General features: G+C 36.6%; 11 non-coding genes across 11 annotated transcripts; all 11 read right to left on the bottom strand.

Annotated features, from left to right (window-relative positions):
- Positions 1 to 64: 64 nt before the first annotated feature.
- TRNAP-UGG (transfer RNA proline (anticodon UGG)) lies at positions 65 to 136 on the bottom strand. Its single transcript has one exon. It is a non-coding gene; the product is annotated as a tRNA-Pro (tRNA).
- Positions 137 to 432: 296 nt separating this feature from the next.
- Positions 433 to 504, bottom strand: TRNAP-UGG (transfer RNA proline (anticodon UGG)). The gene has a single exon. It is a non-coding gene; the product is annotated as a tRNA-Pro (tRNA).
- Positions 505 to 799: 295 nt separating this feature from the next.
- Positions 800 to 871, bottom strand: TRNAP-UGG (transfer RNA proline (anticodon UGG)). The gene has a single exon. It is a non-coding gene; the product is annotated as a tRNA-Pro (tRNA).
- Positions 872 to 1,200: 329 nt separating this feature from the next.
- TRNAP-UGG (transfer RNA proline (anticodon UGG)) lies at positions 1,201 to 1,272 on the bottom strand. Its single transcript has one exon. It is a non-coding gene; the product is annotated as a tRNA-Pro (tRNA).
- Positions 1,273 to 1,568: 296 nt separating this feature from the next.
- TRNAP-UGG (transfer RNA proline (anticodon UGG)) lies at positions 1,569 to 1,640 on the bottom strand. The gene has a single exon. It is a non-coding gene; the product is annotated as a tRNA-Pro (tRNA).
- Positions 1,641 to 3,019: 1,379 nt separating this feature from the next.
- Positions 3,020 to 3,091, bottom strand: TRNAP-AGG (transfer RNA proline (anticodon AGG)). The gene has a single exon. It is a non-coding gene; the product is annotated as a tRNA-Pro (tRNA).
- A 1,029-nt stretch (positions 3,092 to 4,120) lies between these two features.
- On the bottom strand, positions 4,121 to 4,192 carry TRNAP-UGG (transfer RNA proline (anticodon UGG)). Its single transcript has one exon. It is a non-coding gene; the product is annotated as a tRNA-Pro (tRNA).
- A 695-nt stretch (positions 4,193 to 4,887) lies between these two features.
- TRNAP-UGG (transfer RNA proline (anticodon UGG)) lies at positions 4,888 to 4,959 on the bottom strand. The gene has a single exon. It is a non-coding gene; the product is annotated as a tRNA-Pro (tRNA).
- Positions 4,960 to 5,988: 1,029 nt separating this feature from the next.
- On the bottom strand, positions 5,989 to 6,060 carry TRNAP-AGG (transfer RNA proline (anticodon AGG)). The gene has a single exon. It is a non-coding gene; the product is annotated as a tRNA-Pro (tRNA).
- Positions 6,061 to 7,036: 976 nt separating this feature from the next.
- Positions 7,037 to 7,108, bottom strand: TRNAP-UGG (transfer RNA proline (anticodon UGG)). The gene has a single exon. It is a non-coding gene; the product is annotated as a tRNA-Pro (tRNA).
- A 295-nt stretch (positions 7,109 to 7,403) lies between these two features.
- On the bottom strand, positions 7,404 to 7,475 carry TRNAP-UGG (transfer RNA proline (anticodon UGG)). The gene has a single exon. It is a non-coding gene; the product is annotated as a tRNA-Pro (tRNA).
- Positions 7,476 to 7,500: the final 25 nt, after the last annotated feature.

Genomic DNA, 7,500 nt, shown 5'->3' on the forward strand with positions numbered 1-7,500 from the left:
CAATTGATGCTTTGAAATCAAGCATTTAACATCAATCATGGGCTCTAAAAGGCAGCTAAATGCTGGGCTCGTCCGGGATTTGAACCCGGGACCTCTCGCACCCAAAGCGAGAATCATACCCCTAGACCAACGAGCCACCCCTGAAAACTTCTCATGTCAGAATATTTTTTTTTTTAAAGTGAAACTCATATTATTTATGTAATAATTGAAAGAGCTGGATAAAATAGTTGATGTATTTTGTTGTATTATGTTACTGAGATAATGGGGAATGTGTTTTTTTTACCCAAAGTACCACCATATGGTTGAAAATGTACTACATACTCCTAAGTAATTACAAACTAATTGTGTAAAATGGCAAGAGCAAAATTCAATTGAGGCTTTGAAATCAAGCATGTAACATCAATCATGGGCTCTAAAAGGCAGCTAAATGCTGGGCTCGTCCGGGATTTGAACCCGGGACCTCTCGCACCCAAAGCGAGAATCATACCCCTAGACCAACGAGCCACCCCTGAAAACTTCTCACGTCAGAATAATTTTTTTTTAAAGTGAAACTCATATTATTTATGTAATAATTGAAAGAGCTGGATAAAATAGTTGATGTATTTTGTTGTATTATGTTACTGAGATAATGGGGAATGTGTTTTTTTTACCCAAAGTACCACCATATGGTTGAAAATGTACTACATACTCCTAAGTAATTACAAACTAATTGTGTAAAATGGCAAGAGCAAAATTCAATTGAGGCTTTGAAATCAAGCATGTAACATCAATCATGGGCTCTAAAAGGCAGCTAAATGCTGGGCTCGTCCGGGATTTGAACCCGGGACCTCTCGCACCCAAAGCGAGAATCATACCCCTAGACCAACGAGCCACCCCTGAAAACTTCTCACGTCAGAATAATTTTTTTTAAAGTGAAACTCATATTATTTATGTAATAATTGAAAGAGCTGGATAAAATATTATTTATGTAATAATTGAAAGAGCTGGATAAAATAGTTGATGTATTTTGTTGTGTTATGTTACTGAGATAATGGGGAATGTGTTTTTTAACCCAAAGTACCACCATATGGTTGAAAATGTCCTAAATACTCATAAGTAATTACAAACTAATTGTGTAAAATGGCAAGAGCAAAATTCAATTGATGCTTTGAAATCAAGCATTTAACATCAATCATGGGCTCTAAAAGGCAGCTAAATGCTGGGCTCGTCCGGGATTTGAACCCGGGACCTCTCGCACCCAAAGCGAGAATCATACCCCTAGACCAACGAGCCACCCCTGAAAACTTCTCATGTCAGAATATTTTTTTTTTTAAAGTGAAACTCATATTATTTATGTAATAATTGAAAGAGCTGGATAAAATAGTTGATGTATTTTGTTGTATTATGTTACTGAGATAATGGGGAATGTGTTTTTTTTACCCAAAGTACCACCATATGGTTGAAAATGTACTACATACTCCTAAGTAATTACAAACTAATTGTGTAAAATGGCAAGAGCAAAATTCAATTGAGGCTTTGAAATCAAGCATGTAACATCAATCATGGGCTCTAAAAGGCAGCTAAATGCTGGGCTCGTCCGGGATTTGAACCCGGGACCTCTCGCACCCAAAGCGAGAATCATACCCCTAGACCAACGAGCCACCCCTGAAAACTTCTCACGTCAGAATAATTTTTTTTTAAAGTGAAACTCATATTATTTATGTAATAATTGAAAGAGCTGGATAAAATAGTTGATGTATTTTGTTGTATTATGTTACTGAGATAATGGGGAATGTGTTTTTTTTACCCAAAGTACCACCATATGGTTGAAAATGTACTACATACTCCTAAGTAATTACAAACTAATTGTGTAAAATGGCAAGAGCAAAATTCAATTGAGGCTTTGAAATCAAGCATGTAACATCAATCATGGGCTCTAAAAGGCAGCTAAATGCTGGGCTCGTCCGGGATTTGAACCCAGGACCTCTCGCACCCAAAGCGAGAATCATACCCCTAGACCAACGAGCCACCCCTGAAAACTTCTCACGTCAGAATAATTTTTTTTAAAGTGAAACTCATATTATTTATGTAATAATTGAAAGAGCTGGATAAAATATTATTTATGTAATAATTGAAAGAGCTGGATAAAATAGTTGATGTATTTTGTTGTGTTATGTTACTGAGATAATGGGGAATGTGTTTTTTAACCCAAAGTACCACCATATGGTTGAAAATGTCCTAAATACTCATAAGTAATTACAAACTAATTGTGTAAAATGGCAAGAGCAAAATTCAATTGATGCTTTGAAATCAAGCATTTAACATCAATCATGGGCTCTAAAAGGCAGCTAAATGCTGGGCTCGTCCGGGATTTGAACCCGGGACCTCTCGCACCCAAAGCGAGAATCATACCCCTAGACCAGTGGTTCCCAAACTGTGCGCCGTGGCTCCCTGGGGTGCCTCGGGGCACATGCAGGGGTGCCCTGGGTTGGTGGTCCAGGACCAACTCAAATTATTAATGGTTAATTATTTATAAGCAAAACCAGTGCTGGTGGCTGCCAATCATAAAATGTGTACAAATAGAAGCAATTCCTGCCCTTTTCCACATAACTGACCCTAAGAATCGCATATAAATCCAATCTAATTAAAATAAATTTGGCCTAGGGGTGCCGCGAAAAAAATTCTTATACTCTGGGGTGCCGTGATTAAAAAAAGATTGGGAACCCCTGCCCTAGACCAACGAGCCACCCCTGAAAGCTTCTCACGTCAGAATAATTTTTTTTTAAAGTGAAACTCATATTATTTATGTAATAATTGAAAGAGCTGGATAAAATATTTAATGAATATTGTTGTGTTATGTTACTGAGATAATGGGGAATGTGTTTTTTTACCCAAAGTACCACCATATGGTTGAAAATGTCCTAAATACTCCTAACTAATTACAAACTAATTGTGTAAAATGGCAAGAGCAAAATTCAATTGATGCTTTGAAATCAAGCATTTAACATCAATCATGGGCTCTAAAAGGCAGCTAAATGCTGGGCTCGTCCGGGATTTGAACCCGGGACCTCTCGCACCCTAAGCGAGAATCATACCCCTAGACCAACGAGCCACCACTGAAAACTTCTCACGTCAGAATAATTTTTTTTTAAAGTGAAACTCATATTATTTATGTAATAATTGAAAGAGCTGGATAAAATAGTTGATGTATTTTGTTGTATTATGTTACTGAGATAATGGGGAATGTGTTTTTTTTACCCAAAGTACCACCATATGGTTGAAAATGTACTACATACTCCTAAGTAATTACAAACTAATTGTGTAAAATGGCAAGAGCAAAATTCAATTGAGGCTTTGAAATCAATCATTTAACATCAATCATGGGCTCTAAAAGGCAGCTAAATGCTGGGCTCTACCAGGATTTGAATCCGGGACCTCTCGCACCCTAAGCGAGAATCATACCCCTAGACCAACGAGCCACCCCTGAAAGCTTCTCACGTCAGAATAATTTTTTTTTTAAAGTGAAACTCATATTATTTATGTAATAATTGAAAGAGCTGGATAAAATATTTAATAAATATTGTTGTGTTATGTTACTGAGATAATGGGGAATGTGTTTTTTTACCCAAAGTACCACCATATGGTTGAAAATGTCCTAAATACTCATAAGTAATTACAAACTAATTGTGTAAAATGGCAAGAGCAAAATTCAATTGATGCTTTGAAATCAAGCATTTAACATCAATCATGGGCTCTAAAAGGCAGCTAAATGCTGGGCCCATCCGGGATTTGAACCCGGGACCTCTCGCACCCAAAGCGAGAATCATACCCCTAGACCAACGAGCCACCCCTGAAAACTTCTCACGTCAGAATAATTTTTTTTTAAAGTGAAACTCATATTATTTATGTAATAATTGAAAGAGCTGGATAAAATAGTTGATGTATTTTGTTGTATTATGTTACTGAGATAATGGGGAATGTGTTTTTTTTAACCAAAGTACCACCATATGGTTGAAAATGTACTACATACTCCTAAGTAATTACAAACTAATTGTGTAAAATGGCAAGAGCAAAATTCAATTGAGGCTTTGAAATCAAGCATGTAACATCAATCATGGGCTCTAAAAGGCAGCTAAATGCTGGGCTCGTCCGGGATTTGAACCCGGGACCTCTCGCACCCAAAGCGAGAATCATACCCCTAGACCAACGAGCCACCCCTGAAAACTTCTCACGTCAGAATAATTTTTTTTAAAGTGAAACTCATATTATTTATGTAATAATTGAAAGAGCGGGATAAAATATTATTTATGTAATAATTGAAAGAGCTGGATAAAATAGTTGATGTATTTTGTTGTGTTATGTTACTGAGATAATGGGGAATGTGTTTTTTAACCCAAAGTACCACCATATGGTTGAAAATGTCCTAAATACTCATAAGTAATTACAAACTAATTGTGTAAAATGGCAAGAGCAAAATTCAATTGATGCTTTGAAATCAAGCATTTAACATCAATCATGGGCTCTAAAAGGCAGCTAAATGCTGGGCTCATCCGGGATTTGAACCCGGGACCTCTCGCACCCAAAGCGAGAATCATACCCCTAGACCAACGAGCCACCCCTGAAAACTTCTCACGTCAGAATAATTTTTTTTTAAAGTGAAACTCATATTATTTATGTAATAATTGAAAGAGCTGGATAAAATAGTTGATGTATTTTGTTGTGTTATGTTACTGAGATAATGGGGAATGTGTTTTTTTACCCAAAGTACCACCATATGGTTGAAAATGTCCTAAATACTCATAAGTAATTACAAACTAATTGTGTAAAATGGCAAGAGCAAAATTCAATTGATGCTTTGAAATCAAGCATTTAACATCAATCATGGGCTCTAAAAGGCAGCTAAATGCTGGGCTCGTCCGGGATTTGAACCCGGGACCTCTCGCACCCAAAGCGAGAATCATACCCCTAGACCAACGAGCCACCCCTGAAAACTTCTCACGTCAGAATAATTTTTTTTTTAAAGTGAAACTCATATTATTTATGTAATAATTGAAAGAGCTGGATAAAATAGTTGATGTATTTTGTTGTATTATGTTACTGAGATAATGGGGAATGTGTTTTTTTTACCCAAAGTACCACCATATGGTTGAAAATGTACTACATACTCCTAAGTAATTACAAACTAATTGTGTAAAATGGCAAGAGCAAAATTCAATTGAGGCTTTGAAATCAAGCATGTAACATCAATCATGGGCTCTAAAAGGCAGCTAAATGCTGGGCTCGTCCGGGATTTCAACCCGGGACCTCTCGCACCCAAAGCGAGAATCATACCCCTAGACCAACGAGCCACCCCTGAAAACTTCTCACGTCAGAATATTTTTTTTTTAAAGTGAAACTCATATTATTTATGTAATAATTGAAAGAGCTGGATAAAATATTTACTGAATATTGTTGTGTTATGTTACTGAGATAATGGGGAATGTGTTTTTTTACCCAAAGTACCACCATATGGTTGAAAATGTCCTAAATACTCCTAAGTAATTACAAACTAATTGTGTAAAATGGCAAGAGCAAAATTCAATTGATGCTTTGAAATCAAGCATTTAACATCAATCATGGGCTCTAAAAGGCAGCTAAATGCTGGGCTCGTCCAGGATTTGAATCCGGGACCTCTCGCACCCTAAGCGAGAATCATACCCCTAGACCAACGAGCCACCCCTGAAAGCTTCTCACGTCAGAATAATTTTTTTTTTAAAGTGAAACTCATATTATTTATGTAATAATTGAAAGAGCTGGATAAAATATTTAATAAATATTGTTGTGTTATGTTACTGAGATAATGGGGAATGTGTTTTTTTACCCAAAGTACCACCATATGGTTGAAAATGTCCTAAATACTCATAAGTAATTACAAACTAATTGTGTAAAATGGCAAGAGCAAAATTCAATTGATGCTTTGAAATCAAGCATTTAACATCAATCATGGGCTCTAAAAGGTAGCTAAATGCTGGGCTCGTCCGGGATTTGAACCCGGGACCTCTCGCACCCTAAGCGAGAATCATACCCCTAGACCAACGAGCCACCCCTGAAAACATCTCACGTCAGAATAAAATTTTTTTTTTAAGTGAAACTCATATTATTTATGTAATAATTAAAAGAGCTGGATAAAATATTTGATGTATATTGTTGTATTATGTTACTGAGATAATGGGGAATGTGTTTTTTTTACCCAAAGTACCACCATATGGTTGAAAATGTACTACATACTCCTAAGTAATTACAAACTAATTGTGTAAAATGGCAAGAGCAAAATTCAATTGATGCTTTGAAATCAAGCATTTAACATCAATCATGGGCTCTAAAAGGCAGCTAAATGCTGGGCTCATCCGGGATTTGAACCCGGGACCTCTCGCACCCAAAGCGAGAATCATACCCCTAGACCAACGAGCCACCCCTGAAAACTTCTCACGTCAGAATAATTTTTTTTTAAAGTGAAACTCATATTATTTATGTAATAATTGAAAGAGCTGGATAAAATAGTTGATGTATTTTGTTGTGTTATGTTACTGAGATAATGGGGAATGTGTTTTTTTACCCAAAGTACCACCATATGGTTGAAAATGTCCTAAATACTCATAAGTAATTACAAACTAATTGTTTAAAATGGCAAGAGCAAAATTCAATTGATGCTTTGAAACCAAGCATTTGAACCCGGGACCTCTCGCACCCTAAGCGAGAATCATACCCCTAGACCAACGAGCCACCACTGAAAACTTCTCACGTCAGAATAATTTTTTTTTAAAGTGAAACTCATATTATTTATGTAATAATTGAAAGAGCTGGATAAAATAGTTGATGTATTTTGTTGTATTATGTTACTGAGATAATGGGGAATGTGTTTTTTTTACCCAAAGTACCACCATATGGTTGAAAATGTACTACATACTCCTAAGTAATTACAAACTAATTGTGTAAAATGGCAAGAGCAAAATTCAATTGATGCTTTGAAATCAAGCATTTAACATCAATCATGGGCTCTAAAAGGCAGCTAAATGCTGGGCTCGTCCGGGATTTGAACCCGGGACCTCTCGCACCCAAAGCGAGAATCATACCCCTAGACCAACGAGCCACCCCTGAAAACTTCTCACGTCAGAATAATTTTTTTTTTAAGTGAAACTCATATTATTTATGTAATAATTGAAAGAGCTGGATAAAATAGTTGATGTATTTTGTTGTATTATGTTACTGAGATAATGGGGAATGTGTTTTTTTTACCCAAAGTACCACCATATGGTTGAAAATGTACTACATACTCCTAAGTAATTACAAACTAATTGTGTAACATGGCAAGAGCAAAATTCAATTGAGGCTTTGAAATCAAGCATGTAACATCAATCATGGGCTCTAAAAGGCAGCTAAATGCTGGGCTCGTCCGGGATTTGAACCCGGGACCTCTCGCACCCAAAGCGAGAATCATACCCCTAGACCAACGAGCCACCCCTGAAAACTTCTCACGTCAGA

The sequence above is a fragment of the Crinia signifera genome, chromosome 6 (assembly GCF_055691185.1).
Source record: "Crinia signifera chromosome 6, ASM5569118v1, whole genome shotgun sequence".
Lineage (NCBI taxonomy): Eukaryota > Metazoa > Chordata > Amphibia > Anura > Myobatrachidae > Crinia > Crinia signifera.